The 26503-nt window shown below is 40.8% G+C and overlaps 2 pseudogenes; one reads left to right on the top strand and one right to left on the bottom strand.

The window, feature by feature from the left end:
* Positions 1 to 4155: 4155 nt before the first annotated feature.
* On the bottom strand, positions 4156 to 5116 carry LOC147446066 (uncharacterized; annotated as a pseudogene).
* Positions 5117 to 19968: 14852 nt separating this feature from the next.
* On the top strand, positions 19969 to 23769 carry LOC147446065 (uncharacterized; annotated as a pseudogene).
* The last annotated feature ends 2734 nt before the right edge of the window (positions 23770 to 26503 follow it).

Raw genomic sequence — 26503 nt, 5'->3', positions numbered from 1 at the left:
GAGCTACCAGACATTTGCCCAATAGTAGATGTGTGGCATAAAAGAAAAAATATGGGACAAGGTTATGTTGATGGTGGGGCCCAAATATGTGTCATAACACACTCATGCGTTGAGAGGATGTGTCTTACAGTGACAGGGGTGTCAGGCTTCCGGATTAGATTGGCAAACCATCAAAAAGTAAAATTTTTGGGTGTTGTAAAGAGTTTGGAAGTGGAGGCATATGATGCAAAGGTGGTGGTTGATTTTCATGTGATGCCTTAAGGGTTGGGATCATATCCTATTATACTTGGTAGACCATGGTTACGTGTAGTGGGAGCTATTCAAGATTGGAGACGTGGTACTATTAGCCTCTATGGAAAGACAGGTGCCAAGAAGCTATACAATATGGACACAAGGAAACGATTGGAGGAACTTTATGAAGATGAGGATGAGTCTAGTGATGAAGACTATTACACAGTGTCTGATGAGGACAATGATAGTACTACCAGCAGTCATGAGGATGCTGATGTTGCACTTCTTTTGATGGTAGACAAAGAAATCCAGGAGTCTAGTTTAGTCGCATTTGCAAATGAGGTTGAAGATGAAAGTGAAGGGCCTTATGAAGTGACTGAAGGGCTGATGCAAACCAAGGTTGAGTTGTCAAAGAAGCAAGAATTGATGACACAAATGATCAGTGGAGACCTCTCAACTATGGAGAAGGAGATATATTTTCACATGATGGCTAGTTTTCCTGATTTGTTCATTACTTCATATGAAGAGATCAGAGGGTTTAAGGGCCAAGAGATGCATATAGAGCTGAAAGAGGGTGCTAAGCCAGTGCGGCAAAGGCTAAGAAGGATGGGTCAAGAGCAAATGGAAGCCTTGAGGAAAGAGGTGGACAAGTTATTGAAGGCAGGGTTCATAGTCCCTGTGGAGACCACAGAATGGGTGAGTCCAGTAGTAGTCATTCACAAGAAGGATGGGAAGTGGAGGATTTGTGTAGATTTTAAACCCTTAAATGAAGCCACTAAGAAGAACCCATATTCTCTTCCATTCATCGATCAAATCTTGGATTCAGTGGTGGCAGGTTATGAGAGGTACAATGTGTGTGATGGTTTTTTCAGGCTATTTCCAATTGAAGATTGCTCTTAAAGACCGAACAAAGACAACTTTCATTACGCCATGGGGCTGCTATTGCTACATGGTATTGCCATTTGGGTTGTCAAATGGACCTTCCTTCTATCAAGAGAGAGCAAATTGGGTATTGGCACCATTCATTGGTAGTTGTGTTAAGGCTTTTATGGACGACTTATGTGTCTACAGTAGTAGGGCTGAACACCATGAGAAGTTGCAGATGGTATTGGCTCGATATGATGAATGTGGAGGACAACTAAATCCCAAGAAATGTCATCTAGCACAGCCAAGGGTGAAGTTATTGGGCCATATGGTGTCAGAAAATGGCATTGAGGCTGATCCAGACAAGGTTAAGTCTATTATTATTCTTCCATCACCTACGAGTACAAAGCAATTGGCAACCTTTATACACAAAGTGAATTACATGGCACGGTTTATTCCATTGTCTTTGTAGCTTCTTTATCCATTACAACAAGTGGCAAAGCATGATCCATTGCAATGGGATGACAAGCGTGAAGAAGTGTTTCAAGAGGTGAAAGATGTGTTAGGGGGGTTGTCAACCATGCAGGCTCCTGATTGGGCGAAAGTTTTTTATGTAAATCCATCAGTAGGGGATGATTCCATTGGAGCCATGCTATTGAAAAAGGAGAAGGGCAGCCATTATATGAGGCTAGTGTATTGTGCAAGCTAAGTGAAGCTGGTAGCAGAGAGAAAATTCTCGAAAGTAGAGCTAGTGATGGCCAGTGTAATATTTGCTTGTCGTCGATTTTGTCATTACTTGCTACCACGACCTTTTGTTTTCTTGACGAGTCACGCATTTTTGCCACAGTTAATAAATTGCGCTAACATGTCAAATGTGGTGGTAATTGAGCTACTAGAGTTTGAGTTCTCTTTTTTCGTGGAAGACAATACAACAACTACCCTAGCTGATTTGTTGACTTACAAGGAGAATCCCCTTCTTGTTAAGGAAGAGGTGGTGAGAAAGGTAGTTGAAGAAGTGCCAGAGATCCGCAATGCACATGTGTTGTTCTTTGATGGTTCATACAAAAAGATCCATGATGCGGCTTCAGAGGGTATAGCACTTTATAATCCAGAGGGGAGGCTAGTATGCAAGAGAGGGTTCAAATTGGATGCACATAGTAATAATGAGGCTGAATATGCTACGTTGGAAGCCGGATTACACATTTGTTTGAAGCATGGGATTAGAAGGTTGAGCATAAAAGGTGATTCCTTGTTAGTTGTGAAGCAAGTGCTGGGTGTGTGGAAGAGCAAGAACACCTCATTGAAGAAAATGTGTTTCAAAATTAAAGGCCTGTTAAAAAAGTTCGAAGCATGGAGCATTAGACACATTGAACGTGCTCTAAATGGAGAGGCACATGAAGCGGCTCAAGGCATGATTGGGGAGCTATTTGTGTTGAGGAACAACTTACCTCTTTACCATGGTCGGGAGAGTTTCGCTCAAGAAGAGAAGTTTTTGCTAACAGGAATCATTCCGAAAGACATTCAGAAGTCTAATAAGTATGTCTTTGTGCGTAGAGCATACAGGTACAAATTGATTGGTGATGTCTTGTACATGCAAGGGGCTGATCTTGTGTTGAGACGTGTACCTTGGCGGGAGGAGCTGTATCGAGTGTTGGAAGAGAATCATGAAGGCGCATGTGGCAGACATTTTTCTCTAAAGATCACCTTGCATAAGATCTTGCAAGAGGGGTATGTATGGCCTAGTTTGCACAAGGATGTTCACCATTGGTGTTGGTCTTGCAATAGGTGTCAAGCATTTGGAAAGAGAGTGTTGAAGCCAGAGCTACGAAAAACCATTATGGAGTTCGATGTGTATGAAAAGTGGGGGATTGATGCAATAGGCCCGCATTAGGAAAATTTTGAACTCATTTTTGGGCCTTTTAAGAGTGCCACATCATCAAAGTTGTACAAAAGAAAGCAACCCGATAGACCCCTCTAAATATTTCTTAGAACCCCATGATATGACCTATCATTGGAAAGTTCTTGAAAAATGGATTCTAAAGAGCCAAGGTCCAAAAAGTTTGGATGACTTCTATGAAAGTTATGCCATTTTTTTTCAATCAGCCAGGTTTTGTTACCGTTACGATAATCTAAAATCACCTTTTTCTAGATCTACATGAAGACAATGTCCGATACATACATGCTATATATCAATAGATAGAATTTGAAGAGTAGATTCTAAATATCCAACCTCCGACAAGTTTGGATCTTATTTGCAAAAAAATTACCGATCCCCACTTTTTGAAAGCTATGCCACATCAACAATTCTTACAAGGCCCATTTTTTAGTCCAAACTTTTCCTAACGTTACCTATCACAAGCAGGGGCAAAAGCTCTATTTTGACTGTAATGGACTATCTCTCTAGATGGGCAGAGGCTATAGCAGTAAAACAGATCACTGCAAAGGATGTGGAAAAATTTGTGTATGATGAAATATGTTACAAGTTTGGGGTGCCACTGGAGCTACTTTCAGATAAGGGGCCAGGATTTAGAGCCAAACTGCCAGACTTTTTATGCGTGAAGATGAAGATTAGGCACCAACATACCACTCCTTATTACCTGCAGCGTAATGGATTAAATGAATGGTTCAATGGTGAGTTGGTATAAATTCTTTCGAAAGTGACAGAGCACCAAGGAAAGAATTGGGATTTGGATTTGCCTAGTGCATTATGGGCTTACCCTACTTCGGTAAAGACAGGTACAGGGTTTACTCCATTTCATTTGGTGTATGGAAAGAAAGCACTATTGCATGTGGAGGTAGAGTTGTCTGCAGTAAAGATGCTAGAGAAGTTTCTTGGGCCACCTAGTGATGCATTCAAAGAGAGGCTCTTATAGTTACAAGAGGTTCAGCTGGATAGGATGAGTGCCTTGGAACATTATGGGCAGATGCAGGATAAGTCTTTGGCAAAGATAAATGAAAAGGTCAAAAGTAAGGGTATCAAGAACCATGACTTGGTTTTGGGTTCTACCTCAAGATCCAGAACACATTCTATAAAAGTGTATACTTAGTACATATCTATTCTCAAATGATATCTTCAATGTCTTCAACATCTTCTTGATCTAAACATGAAGTGCCCTCTTTGTATTCAACGTGTTTCAAATCATCGTGTCGAAGTAAAAATCGTTTCCCGGAAGGAGAAAGCTCTATATATAATGTTTAATTCCCTTTTCAAGAGCATATCCAGTATATGCTAAATAACTTCCTGCAAGTTATCCTTGCATTGCATGACCATATCCAAAAACATTGATAGCACACTCTTTCTCCAAAAGGCTTACTTTGGTAGCATTTGGATGAAGAACATAGCCACCAAGATACTTTGACAATGTCTTGTATACAGACAGAGGTATATAACCATCAGAGGAGTACTTCATGTGAAAAATAACTAAATCAGGACAATCAAGGTACTTAATGTAGTGCTTCAGAGAAGCATCTTTGGTAAGATCAATGACTCTAGATGACCGTCTTAAGAACTCATCTTTTGGTGGTTGAATCTACAAATGTATAAAATCTATTAATCATTAGAAACATTGAAAGCAAAAACAACAAAACTTTAGCTTATACAAATAAAGTGCTTACCGTAATGTTCTCATCTGACACAAGTTGATTTTCCTTCCAAAGATTTATCGAACCAACATTTTCTATTTTGAGATCTGGCTCCTGAATGATTGGTACATCTTTATCTTGTTCATCTTCATTTTCACTATCCTCTTCTGAAAGATGAGGATCTATTATATTCTCTCGTGCCTTGAGAAACTCTTCTTCGGTACGCTCTTTATACTGAAGAGCTTCATTGAAACAAATCTGCAATGCTTTATGAGGCTCAAAGCAAACATCCAACTTGCCTAAAAGAGGATCTTTTTCTACAAAATCTTTGTATTTAACTGGCTGTTCATCGGCCAACATTATAGTTCAAGTGTTGTGCCAAAATAGCATACAATTCATCCTCTCGTAAACTAAATGACCTTTGGATATCTGAAAGCATTATATATTCTCCATGGCCAAGAGGAAAGCGTGGTAGAATAGGCAAGGGAAATGTTCCTTTAAAAGTAGGGTACAAAGACTTCTCGAATGCAATACTGTCTTCTTGAATCCTAGAAAGTTGAAGAGTCTCAACTTCTTGCCACTCTTTTTCTACATCAAGAACTTCTTCATTGTCTTGTTCATCTTTGATCACTTCACTTGATTTAGAGTTACTGTCATCCCTTTCTGCTTCTTCATCATCACTATCTCTTAAGAACAAAATTACAATAAACCCCACACTTTTCTTTAATAGTCTACATTTGTGTTTGCACTTTGGACATTTTGGAAGATTTAGTTTGACATTTTCTGATAAGGCGGAATAATTTTTGTTAAGCCTAGAGGATTGTGATGGATTCTTTTGAACCAAATCTATAGCATGAATATATTCTTCATCAAGGTATAGTACCATTCTTGAATCCACCAATTGATCAAACTCTTTGTTGTACTCCTGTAAAGCTTCATTGTGAAAAATAAGAGTTTCTTCAAGTTCAAAAGGAGTATTAAGCATTGTATAAAATGAATCATATGATTCCCTGGCTCCACAATCATATAGAAATTCTTGCAATAGAATCTTGGGATTGTTTTTATCTGTAATAACAAATGTCTATATTAGAAGAGCAAGGTCATAATGCAATTATAAAAAACCTCTCTTGAATTATTGATGTCTAATATACCTATGTCATCTATATTCTGGGTAGATGTTGCCAAATCGTCATAAATAGATGAGATACCATTAGTTTGAGAGTCACGTTTTCTTTTCAAATCAGCCATACCTTTGGGAAAAGATTCTCTCTCTCTCTCTCTCTCTCTCTCTCTCTCACACACACACACACAATTCAACTATATACATGCATGTATGTATTATGTAGATTAATATATGTGTGTATATGTGGGTATGTGTGTGCACTTGAAATGCGTAGTAGTCAATTCAAACTAAATGAATACTATAGGACGCGATTCAAGTGCACTTAAACTATTGATGCTAGAGATGCACTTGAAATGCTTGAAAGTGACCTCCAACACAATTGAATTCATTCTTTGAGCATTCTAGGTGTATCCAATGAGTAAATTATGAGGATATGTGTTGGTTTTCTTCCCCCATATCATTTCTCATACACAATAAGTTGATAACACAATTAATGTTTACAAATAATAAATTTTTATTGTATTTTTGGACCGACTACAATCGTGGTTAGACTTTGTTATTGCATTGAAAAAACCCTTTCGTAGAGTCTTGGATGCTAAGGTTCTGGCTATTTTTTAATAAAGAAAACCTAGGAACCCCTACTCGCATAATATTCTAGATTCATACTAGTAGCTTGTCAGGTTTATTAACTCCATCTGCCAAGATTCCACGTTGTCGTGCCACTTTGCGAGCCTCATAGCAGACTTCAAAGCCCACTTATACCAAAGGTATATTAGTAGATAGAGCCACTAACAACGTTAGAACCAAACCGACTGAAATTAGAGAATCCCTTTAGATTTTGAGCTTGCCTTTTAAGAAAATTAGCAAATTTGCACAAGTTTTAGTGTAATTACCGGTAAAACCTTCAAATTTTGACCTAAAAACTAGGAGAATTTCAAGTTTTCCCTTATATTGATCGGTTAGAAAAAATGTACTTTTCTAGCCCTAGTCACTAAGCTTGGGAGAGCTAGATGTCCATGTCTACGAGGGTGACCACGATAGCGACAGAGGCTCTATCAAAGCATCAAGACTATTCTAGCACGATATGGAAGACACTCATTACAACTATTTACAAAGGTGGACATTGACATTTCTCTCCAACATGGATTGAAATTTCTCGAACAACGCCCAACATCGGGCATCCTCCAACATTGACGATGATGATGATGATTTTAGTTTGACAATTATAGTGTTATAGTTTTAGTTTTTTCATACTGGCGTAGGGCCATACTCGTAGAAACTAAAATATATTCACCATTACCTCAAAGTATTCCCACCCCCACTTAGAACCCGTCAAGACATTCTACTTCTCCTTCCTATCTCTATTTTGCCTTGCACGGCCAGCTCATCGAGCTACCCTTCTCTCAGGTCTCCTGCAAAGATCACGCCCAAGAGAAAGATCCGACCAACTTCTACAAAAACAGACCGAGGAAAAGCAGGGTACGAGCCACCAATGGCTCCTCACAAGAGAGAGAGAGAGAGAGAGAGAGAGAGAGAGAGAGAGAGAGAGAGAGAGAGAGAGAGAGAGAGAGAGAGAGAGAGAGAGAGAGAGAGAGAGAGAGAGAGAGAGAGAGAGAGACAGAGAGAGAGAGAGAGAGAGAGAGAGAGAGAAGCCTTCCTTCCCTTTGAATCTGGTGAATGCATCTAGAGAAAGGCCTTCACTTCATCTGCGGTCATCGGTTGCCTCACCTAGTCAACTGTCAGTTTGCATGCAATTGGCTAAATTTTAAGCCACATAAAAATTCGGTATGCAACTCAGAGGCCCCCAATTCAGGTGATTCCCTCGCTTCCCCCTGCCAAGTGGCCCCGTAGATTCTCTCAAGGTAGATATCTTGATAAAGGTGATTCCTTGTAGACTAAGGTCTTTCTATGCATCTGTTGAGAACAACACAGAGCATCTCTGACACATCTGATCTCTCCACACACAAATAGGTGATTTGTGACGCTCTTTGGACACACAATGAGGTGAAAACAACGCATAGGGTGATTGCATTCGTAAAAAAGGCCTTCCCTTTCTTCTACATATACACGCTTGAGAGAGAATTAGAATGAGAGAGATTGGATAATAGCAGCGCTTATCCAGAGAAGATTGGATAAAGGTTGCTGAGAGACATGGACACACCCCGCCAATCAGCAAAGAGACCATCTTAAAAAGATGCCTCAAGTTTTCGTTTTTCTCAATGGTAATACTCGTTTCTCTTTTTAAAAAATCCCAGTAATACACTGAAATATTCCCTTGCCCCTACCCGCCAGCCTATGTTCCTCTGCGCCTTTGCCGCCCTGCTCTATAGCTGCTCTCACCGCCCTTCTTCTCCCCTAGCATCCATAGCCATGAACAATAGGGGAAGAGCCTCTTGGATTGTCGCTTGATGGCGATGGCGATGGAAGCAGACAAGCCGGTCGTGTCCACTGCTCGCAGCTCTTGAGCATGGTGGTTGCCCCTGAAGGTCACAAGAAGAAGCTTCTTCATTATCCCTCAGAGCTCTCCACGGTCCATGGCATGTCAAACAAGCATACACAAAGACTCAAACTTGTTTTTTTAAGAAACAACTTTTTTTTTCTACCCACAGAATGTTATGGTACCCCCTAGTGGCTCACACTAGATAAAATCTATTAGTTAGGATGTTAACCCTCACGGCTCATGGCTCACGGACACCCTATCACCTACGACGGACGTTGTATTATTTACTTGGTAGAGTCAGGTACCGGGCTTGTCGGTCCAATAGGAAAAGGGTAAGAGTGATCGCCGATGAGAGGCTCACTCTAAAGCGATTAGCTGGCTAAGCATGGGCACCCAAGTATGAATGGGGTGAGCTAATATAAAAGTCCACTAAACCTAAAATTCACTCATTCTCTCATTTGTGCAATTGAAGAGTGCTCTTGCTCCATCTCCATCTTCTTCTTCTTCATCTCCTTGTGTGTGTGTGTATGTGTGTGAGAGAGAGAGAGAGTGTGTGCCATCGAGCATTGCGGCGGCACGACGACGGCGAGGCGGTTGAGCGCGGCGTAGCAGCGTCTCCCTCTTCTTCGCGGTGAGGAATCCTCCACGAAGCAAACGTAGAGAGGTGAGTGACACACCATCGTCATCTTTGAGCTTACTAGTTTAGGCTTGTTGTGTGCTTGGAGCCATTTGTGGCTCGCACACGGTGTATCGGCAAGTTCCTTGCATTGACACGTGAGACATACGTGCACATTTTTTGCGCCGTTGCCTTGGAATGCCATACACTAACCTTGAATGGCACTGTGTGCTTCTTTTGTGGTGCAATTTCAATTGTAGGAAAGGTAAGGAAGGAGGGTGTGTGTGTTGAGAAGAAGGATTTTGTGTTATACTGTGTATTTTTTTTGTTAATGGAGTTTTCAAAGGTACTGTGTTATTCTCTGTGTATTAAAGTTGTTAGTTTTCTTTGTTAATGGAGTTTTCAAAGGTACTGTGTTTATTCTCTATGTACTAGGGTTGTTAGTTTTTTGTGTACAGTAAGTAGGAAGTAGATTTGTGAAAGTTAATAGAGTGTGTTAGTGTGTAACAGTAGGTGTATTAGTTAGAAGTAGGTAGATAGAGTATGTTTGTGTGCTCTTGCGCAGGCCGCGGCGACCTTATCCTTTTTTAAAAAAATTAAAATTTAAAAAAAAATTAAAGATAGGACCGGGATCGGGAATATCTCCCAGACCCAAGCTCAGGCCTAGGCCTCAGTAGCCTTTTAAAATTACAAATTTTAGATTCACACGTAGCTAAAAATCAATTTTTTGAGGACCAACAAAACTTCAGATGCCCGAAAATTATGTTGTAAAGCACACGGCAACCCTCTAAGTGATACGCTCATTTCGAGCTATCGCATACTTTAATAAAAAAATTAAACATTAAAAAAAAACATTAAAAACGTAAAAAACACGAGTGAAAACGGACGCTTAAAAAAGGTAAGCGGTTAACCTTCGAGGTTATTCGCCGCCCGATGCTTGTAGGGTGCCAAAGGCACATGCATCTGTGCTCTGTTCGTGTGCTAGAGACGGAGCAACTAGAGAGAATTTTGACTTACGCAGTTCTCAATATCCACCTACTTTAGGTTCCGGGCCCTCGGCGGGGACCCAAGGTAGTACAAACCAAGACCCGAACATAGCGGCTAGTGACTCTTCCTTTGACTATGACATCATGGAGGGTTTTCCAATGCCTAATCCCGATAGCTCAAGCCAAGACATGCATGCCATGGGCCCGCGGTCCGGCCCGAGCGTGCTTAGCCGCCTGAAGGAAACCTTTAGTAGAGTCACTCGCTCCGAACATGGAGCTAATGACGTAAATGAGGGGGGTGGGGAAGTAAATTCTCCATTCGCGACCAACGTAGACCCTATTCCGTCAGAGAATGTGCACGTGAATACTTCATTCACTGCACCTCCTGACTCTTCAGAGTTATTTACCTCCGAGGTCAAATTACCCGATGGTAGAAGCCTTGCCGAAGTGCAAGAGGTTGAGCGATATATCGTTGCAGCGAGGGAAAAGGAAGTCAAAATCTTATGTAAGGCGGAGCAACGAAGAGAGTTAAAAGCGAAAGCCCCCATTTCAATATCCTTGCTAAGAGAGCAATCGAGTGCTCTTGACTTAGCAATTGCTAAAGGCCAACCCCTAGAAAGAAACATTGCATCTAGCTCAAAGGACACCCCTAGCACCTCAATCCTAGATGGAGTGTTCCTAAATGAGTTCTGGGAGTACGAACTACAAACGGAAACCCTGATTGAACTATACACAGGTCACACCTATCACGTGGGTTGGTTAGATATCCTACAATCCACAATGGGCGCTACTAGTGTCGAGGATCAACAACAAAGAGTTTGTGAGGTCATCCATAGGGTCATTGAGTTAGAGAGACAGAACAAGGGGATCAACATGCCTTCAACGGGTCTCATGAGATTCTTGGATACAGGAAAGTCTAAACAACCGACCTTATCGCAAATGGATACTCCCACGATAAGTCCGATGGATCCTCCATATGTTGTTTCGCTAGGGGTCTCAGTGAAATCTAAGCCCACAAGTGATAGCTTCACCTTTCCAAGTCTAGCTCATCTTTCCCTTGATGACACCATGGCTACCATGCCTACCCCAATGATGGGCATGCCGAGAAACACGCCATGGACCTCATTTGTTAGTAAAGCACCGCTACATGGTAGCTCAATGCCTGCAACAGTACCTACAAGTGTGTACCAATCGTATGCACCTATGAGTCATCACACTCATGTAGTCCCTACTCCTCCCATTTTTTCAACTACCTATGCTCCACAACCACAACACCCAAGTTCTTATTTCCATGGGACTATACCGGCTAGCATTAGCATGTCACATCTGAAGTCTGCTATGCCTAGGGCCACACATATGAACTTTGGGCCACCACATGGCACAACATCGTACCTGACGTGGAACCCAAGGGCTTCCTATGCGCCAAGCCCAATGCCAATACCTACTCCACATGTAATCTCTGGAGCACGTCCACCCACGATGCCTACTCACTTAGGTGACTTGGCAACATTTGCTTAAGCTATCGATCGATCTATTGCTGAGAATATGCGTAACGCGCCTTATAGAGAGCCTAAAGTAAGGCAGTACAAATAGCGAAGCTCACACAAAAATTTAGTGGAGACGGGGATGTGATAAAGCATATCGAAGTGTTTGAACAAATATGCGATTCTCTAGGAGAACACAATGACCTGCATAAGAGCAATTCTTTAAGCCTAACCTTAAGTGGAAAGGCTAGGGATTGGTATAGAACCCTAAGGATGAAAGAAAAAATGATTTACCCTACTCTTAGGAGACTATTCTTGACAGAATACATACGACAGGGAGTGCTTTGGGGTGTAGCCTCTCAGCTACAGAAAGCCCAACGAGAGGAAGGAGAGTCGGTGAGAGACTTTAATAGTCGCTTGAAGCATTTGAATTCTCGTTGTCATCCAAATGAGCACTTCAACAATAACCAATTGCTTGATAGATTCATTAGGGGGTTACGACATGAGGATATCTACAATGGCCTAGTCATTAGAGGTATCACCACTTGGGAAGCAGTCACCACCAATCCGATCCAATTGGAGGATAATTTAATGATTCAAGGAGAAAGAGTGTTTGTTGAGTCTAAATCTGTTAGCTCACAAGCATCGGGGCATCAGCGAATGACCCTCAAGCCTATTGCTAACGATCCAAAGATATCTGAGATGACTTTAGCAGATCTCACCAAAGGCTATTCAAGAGAGTCTTAGAGACAATCGTGCTCCGTAGAACAATCATATGTATCCAAGAAGGGAGCAACAATGGTGCTCAGTATGCTATGGACCACATAGTACCAGTTAATGCCCTACTTTTAGAGTAAATTCAATGGGAATTGCAATGCCTGTGGGAGGTATGGTCATCAAGCTAAGGATTGCATAGTATTTAAGTGCGCGATGGCCAATAGACCAACCTTATCATGGACAGACACACCTCGAGTGTCTGCATTGATGTCGGCCCCACCTCTTGAACAAACAGCACAACACATGGTCCCTAGGGCCCAAAATGTTGTTCAAACAACACCCTTACCACCTCCAGTGCTAGGACCGCAACCACCACATCTGAGAATCACTTCTGTGAATCAGTGGGTTGTGAGTCATCTATTGCTTGTTTGGAAGGCTGTGAGGAGGATATAGATCCTAATATTGCCTATGCGATGGATGTGCTTGAAGAAAGTCCACAATACTACATGGAGGACTATTGGGGACAAGTCAAACCTGTATATCAAGTAGCTGCTCTTGTGTCAAGAGGCCAAAATATCAATTACACTGCTACGAGACCACCTCTTCAATGCTATGAGTGTGGAGGTCCACATCATGTAGCCGAGTGTCCTATTAGGTTACAAAAGAACACCACACTTATGCAAACCAATCAAGCGAGCACGTCTACAATGCCAATACTCATATGTAATCGATGTGGCATAGATCATTTGATTTCCCAATGTCCAAGTAATCCAAATGCACCGAAGATCACACCATTAAACTTGATTGAAGTTATCGAGGAGCCATCACAAAGTACACCTGTGGTACCAATAAACGTACTCACACGATCGATGCTCTAAAAACAAAATTATATTCTTGAGGAAAGAGACACGGTATCAATTGCCCAATCTCAGAAAAAGAAGAAAACACGAAGGAAGAGATCGCAAAAAGCAACGAAGTCAGACCCCTGTTCAAAGACCAACATAGGGACTGGTGACGACCCCGTATATATGAATGATGCTGAAGAGGATTTTGATTCAGGAGAAACCATGGAGACCAAAACAACCACTAAGATAGAAACCAACAAGGAAGATCTTCATGAGCCACAATGGTAGGGATCTAAGAAGAAGATAGGAACTTATCCAAACAATACAGAGGAGATTGAGCGAGTCAATCAATTAAGGAGTTTGGTAGAAGATACCCAAAGGGATCTCCTCAATCCAGATTACAGACACCATGTTCCCTACGCAACAACAACCTCACCAAGACCATAGACCCTTAGCCATACCTAGTGTCATCCAAGAAGAAAGTGACTTAAAGTCATGGGAAAGTGGGCGTACTCAATTCTTGATGGAAAGAATGTTTACAGAGGGACTACGTGATCCTATCGAAGAAATGGAGATCCCATCTTCCCCACGTCAAGGGATTGAAGTCCAAAAGGTGCCATTAAACATTGCCAAATTGATGGATTTCATGTCTTCAGAAGTTAGAACCACCATCATGTCCAAACTATATAAAGATCATGAGCTAGTCTCAGCTCTTCAAGCCTTCCTCAATGGAGAACTAAAGTTTGGGCTACCACAGTTTGCAAGATGGATGGAGTTGGGGAGATGCCAATAGAGGAGGAACACTTAGATCCACACCCAACCTAGATGAGAACCTTGTTATAGAAATACATGTTAATAAGTTGGGACAATACTTTGAGGGTGATGAATCCAATGCGACCATACCAATCACTACTAAGGGATTAACTGTGAAGGGAATCCTTGATGGTGGCGCTGGGGTTAGCATTGTGACTAAAAATTTCTAGGAAACTATGGGAAGACCTCACCTTGCGACCACAACCATAGTAGTGAAGATGGCCAATGGGTCTATTGTTAAACCTATTGGGATGCTAGAAGATCTGAAGATCAAGGTATTTGGACATAAAATAAGAGTTACCTTCATTGTTATGGATTTCTCCAAGCACACTATGGCATCGGAGATGATCTTAAGACGTCCTTTCATGAGGGAAGCAAAAATGGTGCATGATTGGTCTAAAAACCATGTCTACTTGCAGTTCCAAGATTCTATCATTCGAGTGGATCTTGTGACTAGTCGAGCACATCTTCTAAGAAACATGTTTATAATTGATCATAGATCTAACACCACAGTTCACTTAGCCCCTTTGCAGTATTGTTACACGTGTAAAGCGGACACTGATGTTAAGGAAGATTCTCCTTATATGGATGTACTACCTGGGATGGCTGAGTCAGACAATGTGGATTGGGTCCACCTACCAGCAACCATAGACACTTGGGGAAACAGGGGTATGACCTGGGTAACACCTGAGGGGGATGAAATGCCTGTACCCTTAAATATACTACAAGCAATGCATATAGCTTCTGACAAGACTCATCCTAATATAACGAAGAAAACATACAAGTGGGTACCTAAAGCTTCTTTAGCGACCATAGCTAGTGCTAAAAGACAGGAGCCTAGTAAGAGACGTCCCACTCGCTCCAAGGAATGTAAGGAAACGTGGCGTTGGATTCCTAAACGATTATTGGAAGCTCAAGGCTACTATCAAGGAAATGATCACATCTGGGAGCCAAAACGTAGATTGTGTTCTTACCTGTCACCTGACCCATGGGCGCCCAATCTTTTAGCTTCAAAACAATGATTGACAATAGTGGAAAGAAAAAAATCACAGAATGCCACACACCCTCTCCAGAGCTAGTTTGGGTACCAAAGAAAGAACAATTTGCTCCACCTAGCTCAGGAAGGGGGGAGTCCCATGAAGCTTCTAGATCCTCATGTAATCCATCCATAGAGGTAGAAGCTTCTCCACAGCCTCCACCTACAATAGTGGACCTCCATAGAGCTACAAAAGAGTCCACACCTCCCAATGTTCAAGAGTCACCTAATGAACCACTTCAAGTTCGATCCTGGGAGAGTACCTTACCACCCTTGCAACTCGATGAGGCACCTAAGGTAATAGAAAACTACTGGCAAAAATCCTCACCTATTACCAACTAGAACAATTGGTTTCAAAGGGTGGCAAGCACATTTCAAACGGTATGATCTACCCAAGGAAGGGGGGGGGGGTGTTTGTTGACAGTCATCATTCACTCACTCCCCTCTCAACCTTCCTCCCTGACCTCTCAATCTCCCAATCTTAGGGACTATATATATATATATATATAGCCTTATACTCACAAAAAACAAAAATAATAAAGAGCAAGAGCAATTAGAAAACGAGTATGCACCATAAAAGTCAAAACATTGACTCAAACCTACACATTTGTATCCGGTACACTGAAACAGAAACCTATGCCATAAAACACCTTTGATCCTCATCATTCGAGTGATGGAGGGTAGGTAGATTTAGTACGATAGGAGTGTTTCTATTTTTTCGTTGAGTGATTAGTAAAGTTCCTTTTCCCCACTGATGTGCCTCCTAGAGCTATTCTTTGTGTTTCCTTGTGTGTACAGGAACGTGTTGCTGTGGTTAGGATTTGGACCTTCATGGAATCTTTCTCTCCTCCACTTTTCAAATCAAGTGCGTTCATCAACACAACAGGTGTTTCTTGTCCATTAGCATTGCCCCTTATCTTTTTGCATCCAACGGTTTGTCTACTTTAATTGTGATTGATAGCATAATATCCATCAATGTAATTTTTTTTCATGATCACTTGTCTAGGTTTAAAAATCAAGCAGTCCGACTAAGCTAGTTTGACGAAGCTAGGCGTTAGAGATCTTCTCCTAACACCATGGGGAATGCCTTCCTAATAATTAATGGTTACTTAGGTTATTAATCCGGCTTAGGCAGCATTGTGTGAAATATATTAGGGATTTCTAGTGGGCTTAGTCCCTATTAACCTTTAGCTTAAGTATTATAAAGGGAGTTTACTAGTGTGATGAGTCTGGGGAGGGTAACAGTGTTATATGACCCCCCAAAGTTACAAAATTAAAGTGCTGAAAATGAACAAACAAAAAATCAAAGTGCCACAATCTAAAATCTTAAGCTAGAAGAGAAACATCAGCTTGATTTGGTACTCCACTCACATGTATCGCCTATGGTACTGGAGCCCTAGAGGTTCCCAATGTGGGCGCTTTTCCTTGAAAAGCAAAAAACCTAAGGCATACAAAATAAGCACACACATCAAAATGGAATCACTGTGAAAATATTTTGGGGGGTCAAAGAAAAGGTAATCAGTTAGGCGATGATTTCATGAGAAATTTCTTTTATTGTAGCTTAACTACAAGGTCTTCTAGGTATAGTCTCTAGTCAGCCCTCGAACATGAAATACTTGGCTCTCGCGATTAAACAACTTAATTGACCAGAGAAAATTAAAAAGCTTGTCCATGGTATTAATAGTCGATCTTTAGTGCCTTTGGACCATTGAATTAGCGACCCCGAACTTGTTTAGTTTTTTACCTTCCCAACTGTTTATGTGTTTGATTATATTGCAATTTAATGTTTATTGCTAACAAATGGTTTAGAATTATGCTACCAATCAATTTGTCTGCCTAAAACCGCATATGCATTTTAATTGCTTATGAGAATGCAATTACTGTGCCAATGTTGTTTGATTTTGCAGTGACTGAAGAAGGCTACGGACATTCATCTCAAATGCTCCTCTATCTCGACGAACATGCTGCAACTCAATAGCTTCCGAGGACGGAATCTACATCAGGAAGGGGGGCATGTTAACCCTCACGGCTCACGGACACCCTATCACCTACGACGGACGTTGTATTATTTACTTGGTAGAGTCAGGTACTGAGCTTGTCGGTCCATTAGGAAAAGGGTAAGAGTGATCGCCGATGAGAGGCGCACTCTAACCGGAACATTCAAGGGATTAGTTGGCTAAGCATGGGCACCCAAGTGTGAATGGGGTGAGCTCATATAAAAGTCGACTAAACCTAAAATTCACTCATTCTCTCATTTGGGCAATTGAAGAGTGCTCTTGCTCCATCTCCATCTTCTTCTTCTTCATCTCCTTGTGTGTGTGTGTGTGTGTGTGTGTGTGTGTGTGTGTGTGTGTGTGTGTGTATGCGTGAGAGAGAGAGAGTGTGTGTGTGTGTGTGATCGAGCATTGCGGCGGCACGACGGCGGCGAGGGGGTTGAGCGCGGCATAGCGGCGTCTCCCTCTTCTTCGGGGCGAGGAATCTTCCACGAAGCAAACGTAGAGCAATGAGTGACACACCATAGTCATCTTTGAGCTACTAGTTTAGGCTTGTTATGTGCTTGGAGCTATTTGTGGCTCGCATGCGGTGTATCGGCAAGTTCCTTGCATTGACACGTGCGACATACGTGCACATAGGAATATTCTCCCTCTTCCCCTTTCTCACTTTCGTTCGCCTCGACGCTCCTCTTCTCTCTCTTTCCAGTGTTTGCATGGCCCTCGTTGACCTACACTACCCTCCATAGCCTACAACCCTTTCGTAGTCATCTACAGCTCCATCACCCATAGCTCTCTCCTGCTCCTCCATCGACCTGCAAAGCCCTCCATTGCCTACAGCCCTTCTGTAGCCCTTTGCAACCCTCCACTGCCTACAACCATCCATCACCTATGGCAGCCCTCCATCTCCTCCGTAGCATTCTGCAACCCTCATCAGTGCATCCTCCTGATGCGTGCACGAGAGAGAGAGAGAGAGAGAGAGAGAGAGAGAGAGAGAGAGAGAGAGAGAGAGAGAGAGAGAGAGAGAGAGAGAGAGAGAGAGAGAGAGAGAGAGAGAGGAGCCAGCCTCGACTTGAGAGAGATAGAGCTATGCACAACGTAGAGAGAGAGAGAGAGAGAGAGAGAGAGAGAGAGAGAGAGAGAGAGAGAGAGAGAGAGAGAGAGAGAGAGAGAGAGAGAGAGGACGCCCGCAATAGGAGAGAGGGAAACCAGGTGGGCCACCTCGCAATAGAAAGAGTGGGAAATACGGGCCAATGCAACTCCTCCTGCCTCCCTGGTTCTAGAGGATCTTCCAAGATGCTCTTTATTTTATGAATAAAAACCAGTTGGTACCCCCTACTGGTATCTTCGAAAGATTCTGGCTTTTTTTATTTTTCTACAATCGTGGGCACATACTACTCGGTCCTACCTACTCGCAGGTTCATTATTATATTCATTTCTTCAGTGATTCCTACATTGAGTCTCATTGCTCCCACCCTTTCATCCATAGCTTCCCCTTTAAAAATTGTAGGGCACATACTACTCGGTCTCACCTACTCGGTCCCACCTACTCGCAGCTTCATTATTATATTCATTTCTTCAGTGATTCCTACATTGAGTCTCACTGCTCCCACCCTTTCATCCATAGCTTCCCCTTTAAAAATTGTAGGGACAGATTCGAACTCGTCTCCTATGGCAGCTCAAATACTAAGCCGTAACCACTTGAGCTCCAATAGGTCATTACACATCGACACACGTCGTTGGATTTTAAAAAAACACGGCTCGCATGGCTTCCTTGCCTTCTGCATTCTGCACACTACCTGCTCCCATCTTCTGCGTCTTGCTTGAGGTCCTCATCCTACTTGCACGCCACTTCTTACGCTCTACGAGGCCCGACTATGTCCCCAAAAAAATACAGGTGCAGGCTCAGACTGCGGCCGCGACAATCGTGTTGGTTCAATTCTTGAATGTAGAGCAATCTACGTTTTTTGCGCGGGTGTTTCATGGCTGCCTCCACCATCGGTAACTATTCGTTGGGTTCGTTCCTAGGACCCTTCTTGTAAAGGCATCACTTTAGATTCGTTTTTTTTTTTAATTTTGCGCCAGCTGGTAGGGGAGTTTGTATAATAGCCCCTACTACTGGCAGCTTGGTACTTTCATTCATTTGTTTAGGAGATGACCCCAAATCTCATCCAGGGGTCACAACCTTGGAATGGAGTTTCTCCACCCTCTAAAAGGCAGAAGGGGACCTAGGACCTCGTCTATCCCCCGTAACCAACAAACCAAGCACGCTCATTCGCTCATTTGCTCCTGCTTGCACGTCACACAACAGACGACTCTTATCTGCTCTCCCATCACGGCTTTCCTCTGCTGCATGTGCCATCTGGGTGCTCGTCGCGGTGCTTCTAGGCTACTCGTAACACTAAGACTCAACGTTTGCATTGCAAGTTGTCATATTGCAAGTGTTGTTATTGCATGCAAGGCTCTGCAAATTCTCCATGTGGACCTTCCACACTAAATCACACGAGTTGCTTCAAATGGGATCTACAACTGGGGAGAGTTGTCTAACGCATATTTGTAAATTAAAAAAACTTCGTAAAATTTGGAATGCTCGTAAAATATAGCCAATTCATGTCGTGCGTCTTGAACCCACAATATTCACGTGGTGATCCATGTGCTCTAAGCACTATGCCTACATAGGTTTAGGGAAAATCAACGACTTTGGATGTTACATGTTCTAGATGCGGGCGGATATCTAAATTCGGGGAGCCCATGTGTTGCCAAATCTCACGGCTCATGATTGACGCATTCCAACCCTCACCCAAGGGTTGGGCTTATTGCTGGAGTTGGTGATGAAACTTTTTCTCTTTGTATATTGATCCTGACTAACTTGCTCGATTAGGCTCAAGAATGAGTAGAGAGGTAGCGATGAAAAATCATATTTTAGACTTCACTAAGTTGTAATTTTCTTTACCAATGCTTAGAGCCAAGAAAGGTTGTCATATGAGCATCCTACATACATAATATAACCAATTCTTTAACCCTTCCATGTACACAAAATTATTGTACTTGAAATCGCCGGGTACCCCTACTACTACATTTTATTTTTGTACCTACTCTATCCACAGCGTGGTCTCTCTCTCTCTCTCTCTCTCTCTCTCTCTCTCTTACATTGACGGGATGGCCACCTCTGTTGATGCCGTTGTTGCCGCTTGATGACGGAGCCGCCTCTTCTGCCGCTGCTACCGTTAATTGCTGACGATGACGCTCACGACAACGCAGCACTTCTCTGACGACGGGTGGCACTTTTGCCCTGCTGACGATACAGCACTTCCGACTGCTGACGACGGGCGGCACTTCTGCTGCTATTGGCAACCAACACCTCTACTGCTGCTGCTGGCGACTGGTGACGGGCTGCTGCTAGCGACGTGCGGAGCTGACCTGCAATTCCCGTGACCGGCAAGACCTATGTTGTGCTGCTGTGACGAGTAACCCTGCTGCGGCACGAAGGCGCACATGAAAGCACAAAACCCTAGGAGCAGGTACACGTGTGTGGCCGAGAGAGAGAGAGAGAGAGAGAGAGAGAGAGAGAGAGAGAGAGAGAGTGTAACGGTTTAAATAAGTATCGTTTATATTTAAATTGCCTATTGACAACTATAAAAAAGAAAGCACTAAAGAGCACTAAAGAGAGAGAAGAAGAAGAAGAAGAGAGTTCTAATGTCATAGGAAACTATCCCAAGAGACCTTAAAGAGCTAGCCTAGGAGGGGAGTTGAACTCAAGACCTGTTAATCAAGATGGAAATCACATAATCAATCTACCACATTTGGGCGATAGAAAATTATTGACAAGCTGATATGTGATATGATATTTAAAAGTTCTCAAGTTTTAGGTCCAAATTTGAAAAAAAAAATCCTAAGTTGTATTGATATTTGTTGATTCAAACTTATAATCTATGTAATATTTTGCAATTTAGTTGGTTGAAGATGTATTTGTGAACTTTGTTTATTGTGAATAAATGCGGTGACTTTCTAGGCGAATGCATGTGCATGTTGTGTGGATGGGAGGGTGTGTATCCTACTCTCATTGGATGTACTTGAAATGCTATTTGCCTTTACAAAATATTTAAAATGCAACCATAGCTTTTTAGGTACATCCAACTGAAATACACACATACACACACATAATATATATATGTCTATTATATATGTATATTGCATGCACTTACCTATTTGCTCATTTACACTCAATCGGTCCACAACCACACAAGTAGATCTGCCATGGTCCTATTGTCTGTCCAAGCCTCCAATTCCCTCCTCTCCTTCTCTTCCTGGTTCCCCCTTCGCGAGTCTATCTAAAATGAATTGGGACCCCTACCAAACAAACACATATATGATTTATATTATCCAGTATTATATATGATAGTTAGATAAATAAGATGGTTATATGCTACATATTATATATTATAGCTAGACAAATAGATTAGATAAATACAACCTCTCGACTTATCTATGTATGGACATGTGTGTGTGTGTGTATGTTTTTTTTTGTAAATTTGGTATGTTTACACACACACACATGTCCATATATAGATATATATATATATATATATATATATATATATATATATATAGAGAGAGAGAGAGAGAGAGAGAGAGAGAGAGAGAGAGATTTATGTGTGTGTTTATGTTTCACTGGCATATACTTGAAATGCTAGTAAGCCCTCACAGCTATATTTTATCAGTGTGTATAGCATTTCATGTACATCTAAGTAGAAGTACACACACATACATAGAGAAAGAGAGAGTGAGTTACCTGTGTGTTTATGTCTCATTGGCATATAATTGGAATGCTATTAAGGACTTACAAGTATATATTATTAGTGTGTATGGCATTTCATGTACATCTAAGTGGAAGTACACACACACATACATAGAGAGAGAGAGAGAGAGAGAGAGAGAGAGAGAGAGAGAGAGATAATCTTGTGGTATTAAATCAATTCACTATTGTGATAAAGGTACTCTTCAAAAAAGAAAATGGCAAGAACAAAACAAACCGCAAAGAAAAGTCGTGGCGGCCGTGTTTCTCAACCCTCAAGCAGTAGAACAACTTCAGAAGTGCTTATTGGACCAAATGGTGTTAGTTCATCCCAAGAGACCAATAGACCAAGTTCTAGTGTAAGCGTAAATTTACCAAGGAGACAAAGGGTTTCACAATATCTAGGTGTTCTAAGACAAATTAGAAAAGCACAAGATGCAACCACAAATTGCATTCCTAAAGCACCATTTGTCAGGATAGTGCGAGAGATAACAGAAATGTGTAAAAGTGGGACAATATGGATGGCTACAGCTGTTGCATGTCTTCAAGAGGCTTGTGAAGATTATCTTATTGTGTATTTTAATGACACTTTCATTCTTGCAGCACATGCTCATAGAGTTACCATTATGCCTAAAGACATGACAAGCTTAAGCATGCTTAGACACCGTTACGAGAAATTTAGATATATGCCATCATTTGTAGATAAAAAATGAAAGACATTCTTTTGATTCCTCTTGCAAGAAGCCCCAAAGACTAGAAAGTAGAAGAAGTGAATGAAAAAGACATACATAGTAGAGATACCAGGCTGAACCAAGACAAAATTGAGTGGCTCAAATTAAAACAGGATGACCATGAAGAGTTAAAGAGAAAGGCTCAACAATTGGAGATTTTGCAAAGAGAAGAAAAGGTTTTAAAGACTTTAAATGTTGTTGGTCCAAAGGTCGAAATCTTAATGAAAGGTGATAACCATGTTGCCTTTGTCCCTTTGGAAGCCCAAGATGTCCAAATACTGAGGAGCTTTGACAATGACATCTCTGATACCCTTGTCATGATTTTTATAAGGTAATATTTTTTTCTGTTTTTAATAAAGGGCTCCTTTCACCCATTGCTTTTATGATACTAACTTAAGTGTTCAATTGTAGCATGATCAAAGAAGAACTTCCTGAGGACGCACAAGATGAGGTGTTTATAATTGACTGCCAAATCTCTTGTCGTTTAGATGAAAGAAAGCCTCCCCAAGAGCTTATAGCTTGGTTTACCCATTGCAATCCAAGTGTGAGAACTATTATTTTGCCATATATCTCAAGGTAAATCATTGTTGTGTACTACAAAAAGTGTTGTCAATTGTGAAATTTATTTTTGTTCATCCTTTTTATAGGAACCATTGGAGTCTTTTCATGCTAGATATGTAAGAAAAAGTAGTTCTTTATCTGAATTCTATTGAGAAAACAATACACTTGGATATCAAAGGGTAAGAAATTTAAAGTCCTTACAAAAAGTATTAAGAAAAAAGATTTGAAGTATTATAAACTGTTTCAACAGTCGCGTCAACATCTTACTTGCAACCATTGAAAGCTTCCATGCTTTGGGAAATATTTTTTAAGAGGTTATACATTGAAAGATTCAGGTTTGAGTTCTCTTTCTAATTGTACTAAGCTCTTGTTGTTTTTGTAAGTTTCTTTTGTCTTATGAATTATTTTGGTTTGACAGGTACCACAACAAAAGGACAATCATAAGTGTGGATGGTATTTACTGTATAATGCCAAAGCCATGTTGGATCATGTTTACAAAAGCGAGACCTCTCATGTCTATTTCTTTATAACACTTAATGCATAAACAATATAGCTGCTTTGACTCACAAAATTGTTTTTGTATTGTAGCTTTCTATTACAACATACACAGAGCTTGATGTAGCAGACTTTCGCATCAAGAAAATTGAAATCATGATAGATAATTTCAATGTGAATAGTTGGAGTAACTGCAAAGCTTGCTCAAAGGAAAAGCTAGAGTTTGATAGAAGAGAGGCCACAGATGATGACCTATCAAAGGTTTTGAAAGAGATGGAGTGTTTTGAAGATGAATATCGTCTCGTAGAAGAATCTCCATCACAAAAAGAAGAGGTTTAGAAAAAAGATCCGCCGATTGACCCTCATGTAGAAGAATTTGTTGAAGACGGAGACATAAAGAAGTCGCCAATGCCAGAACCATCAGTAGTAACACCTCATGAAAGGACCAAAAGAGATTGAAAGTGACAACGTATCTGAAACTCAATAAATTTATTTGAAGTACTTTTTGTATTAAAAAATCTTGCTTTAGATTAGACCTTGTCTTTACCTTCTCCATATTTGAATTTTTGTACCTAAGTGATAATTATAAAGACTACGTTTAAATATATGTCCTTACACTTCATATACTTCTCTCTTCTCTTCGATAGCTGTTAAGATAAAGAATTATGTTAGTAAAGAATCTTTATGTTTCATGTAAACCTATCATTTTGATGGAGCTACTTACTTGTCTACCATTGATCTGAAATAAAAAATCTTGGGGAAGATCAACTTCATCTTCATTTATCAAATCTTGTCGAAGTTGTAAAAGATTGCACTCTCCACCAATAGATAGAGTGGTTTGAAGTTCTTCATTCATCCACACATCAATGTGCACTAAAGGATTGCCTTGCATATTTTGAAGGTCATGATGTAATATCACATGAACACCATTCACTCTATGAGATCTCTGATAGTAAAATGTCATGATAAAGTTCTGACTTTTTATCATGTACTTCACGTTTACACTTGATGCATCCACTTTTCAATCAATTCCGTTAGAATGACAAAAATCCCATCCTTTGTCTAAAAACTCAAGTTCTGTGTCCTGGTCTACATTCTTACACACAAGCATGGTATTTTTAAGAGCTACTAAACATTCACTTGTGGCAAAAAAATCCACAAATACATGGATTGGCATGCTGACTTTGATTTTCACAAGCCTACTTGCTACATTAGTCTTCACCCTTTTTGCACTTCATTAAATAGCTTCAAGAAAAATGCCTCACTTATGTCACTAGTTGGCAAGGGCCAGTCTGAACTTATAAAATCCGGTAAAGAAAGCTTTTCTAGTGTTCCAGAAGAAAGATCGGTACCGACATGAAAGAAACTATCATAAAAGAAAACACCTAGCTCTGCAAGTTGTCAATTTTTTCTTCCTTGATACTATTGACTACCAATGAAAGCATGGTAGACATTGATTACTCCTATTATACAATCCACTGATTGCCATTCTTCATAGGAAGAAGGATAGACATCTACAAAATATATAAATAAAATCATCATAAAATTCTAAGAAACCACATTAATAAACACTTCTGCTTTATGACTTACAGTTTGGTCTATCTAATGGAAGGTCCATTGGCCATTCAGAAAGCGTAAGCTCTCTATGCATATAAACATGTTGAACAAGAACTTCTTTCACTGATTTATTGTTGTCATTGACATGAAAATCCTTCACCCTTGCCTTCCAAGACGACAAAAATTCATTTGTACTTTTTCTCTTTCATTTTATTGATTGCATTAGAATCCAAGATCCTTTGGTTATTGTCAAAGGTATCCAATGATTTTGATCATCAAGTGTATTGAAAAGAGTTATAGACTCAATAGAAGCAGAGGGTTTACGTAACCTGCTTGAGGAAGCCATAGAATGCAGAGAGAAAACAAGAGAAACTTGAGAAGAGGAAGTTCAAGAAGCTTTAGATGAGAGAAGTATAATTAATCATAAGTAACTAATGAACGGGATATTTTTGTGACTAGCAGTCCACTTATGCACGATTTCAATAATAAAAGTATGTTTTTCCTTGAGAGAAGGATTGCATCATGAAAGTACTGGTTGATTTGAAAGTGACTCTTTTTAAATGAATAAAGCTTCTTGATCTGTGAGAACAATGAAGATTGATATCTTTGTTTTAAGGGTTTAGTAGTCGCACTTCTTTTGTCACAAAATTCTTATTTTTAAACTCTTTTTAGTAATACTTTTCACCCTTACGATGGCTTAAAGCTGATTGGTTCTTACCTTTCCGTCCTCAATCCTTAAAAGGCCCTCTCTAGATCCCAAATTTTTCCTAATGCTACGCGTAGGATGTCTCCTGCTGTGTTTTGCCTGGATTTTTGCACTGTTGTTTCCTCTTGTTGTGTTGAGCTTATAGCTGATTTTACTTTTTGATTTGGACACCTATTAGCTGGTCAATGAGTCAGAAATCTGTTTTGACGGCCAGTTGATGATATTGATGAGTCTAATCAACTCCAAATTGGACCAAAATTGACTAGGAGGCTTGCCTTAGGCTATATAACACCTTACTCTGCTCAAAGTCAAAGTCTGGCTTCAATTTCTTGCATTAGACATCCTACGCGTAGACTGTCTTTTTCTTCAGAATGGCTTCAAACTCAAAGCCCAGGCTCCCCTTGAGTTGCTGATCACTTTGGTATACTCAGAATTCAGTTTGGAGTCCAAAATCACTCAAAAGACATACTACGCGTAGGATGTCTTTTTGGCCTGTTTGACCCCAGATTTGTCCCACAGCTTCCCTTTGATGTCATTAACCCAGTGGTATGCTTAGATTTTGTTTTGGATGTCAAAAGTCCCAAATTTCAGCTATTTTTTCTTTTTCAGTCAAAAGTGCTAAAGTCCGCTTTGAATCCAATTTTCTTACCCAAATGAGGTGAAACCCCTTTCAGTCACTCAATATATCATGCAAGACATGCTCATGCAGCCATCTTATGGTTTTGGTCTCAAAATAATGTTTTGGCACTATTTGGGTAGGATGTCTGGCAATTTCAGTCTACCTGGACTTATCCTGTCAAGATATCGCCAAATTTCCACTTTCCAGTTGAAATTAGGGTAAACCCTACCTTTTGAACACATTGGTCAACTCAAAATCCCAAAATTCCTCCCAGATTAGCCTGTAGACATCCTACGTGTAGGATGTCTCCT

This window comes from Adiantum capillus-veneris, chromosome 12, assembly GCF_014529385.1.
Source record: "Adiantum capillus-veneris isolate H3 chromosome 12, ASM1452938v2, whole genome shotgun sequence".
Classification (NCBI taxonomy): domain Eukaryota; kingdom Viridiplantae; phylum Streptophyta; class Polypodiopsida; order Polypodiales; family Pteridaceae; genus Adiantum; species Adiantum capillus-veneris.
Note: the sequence above shows the minus strand (reverse complement) of the source record. Positions and strands in the feature narration are given on the sequence as shown.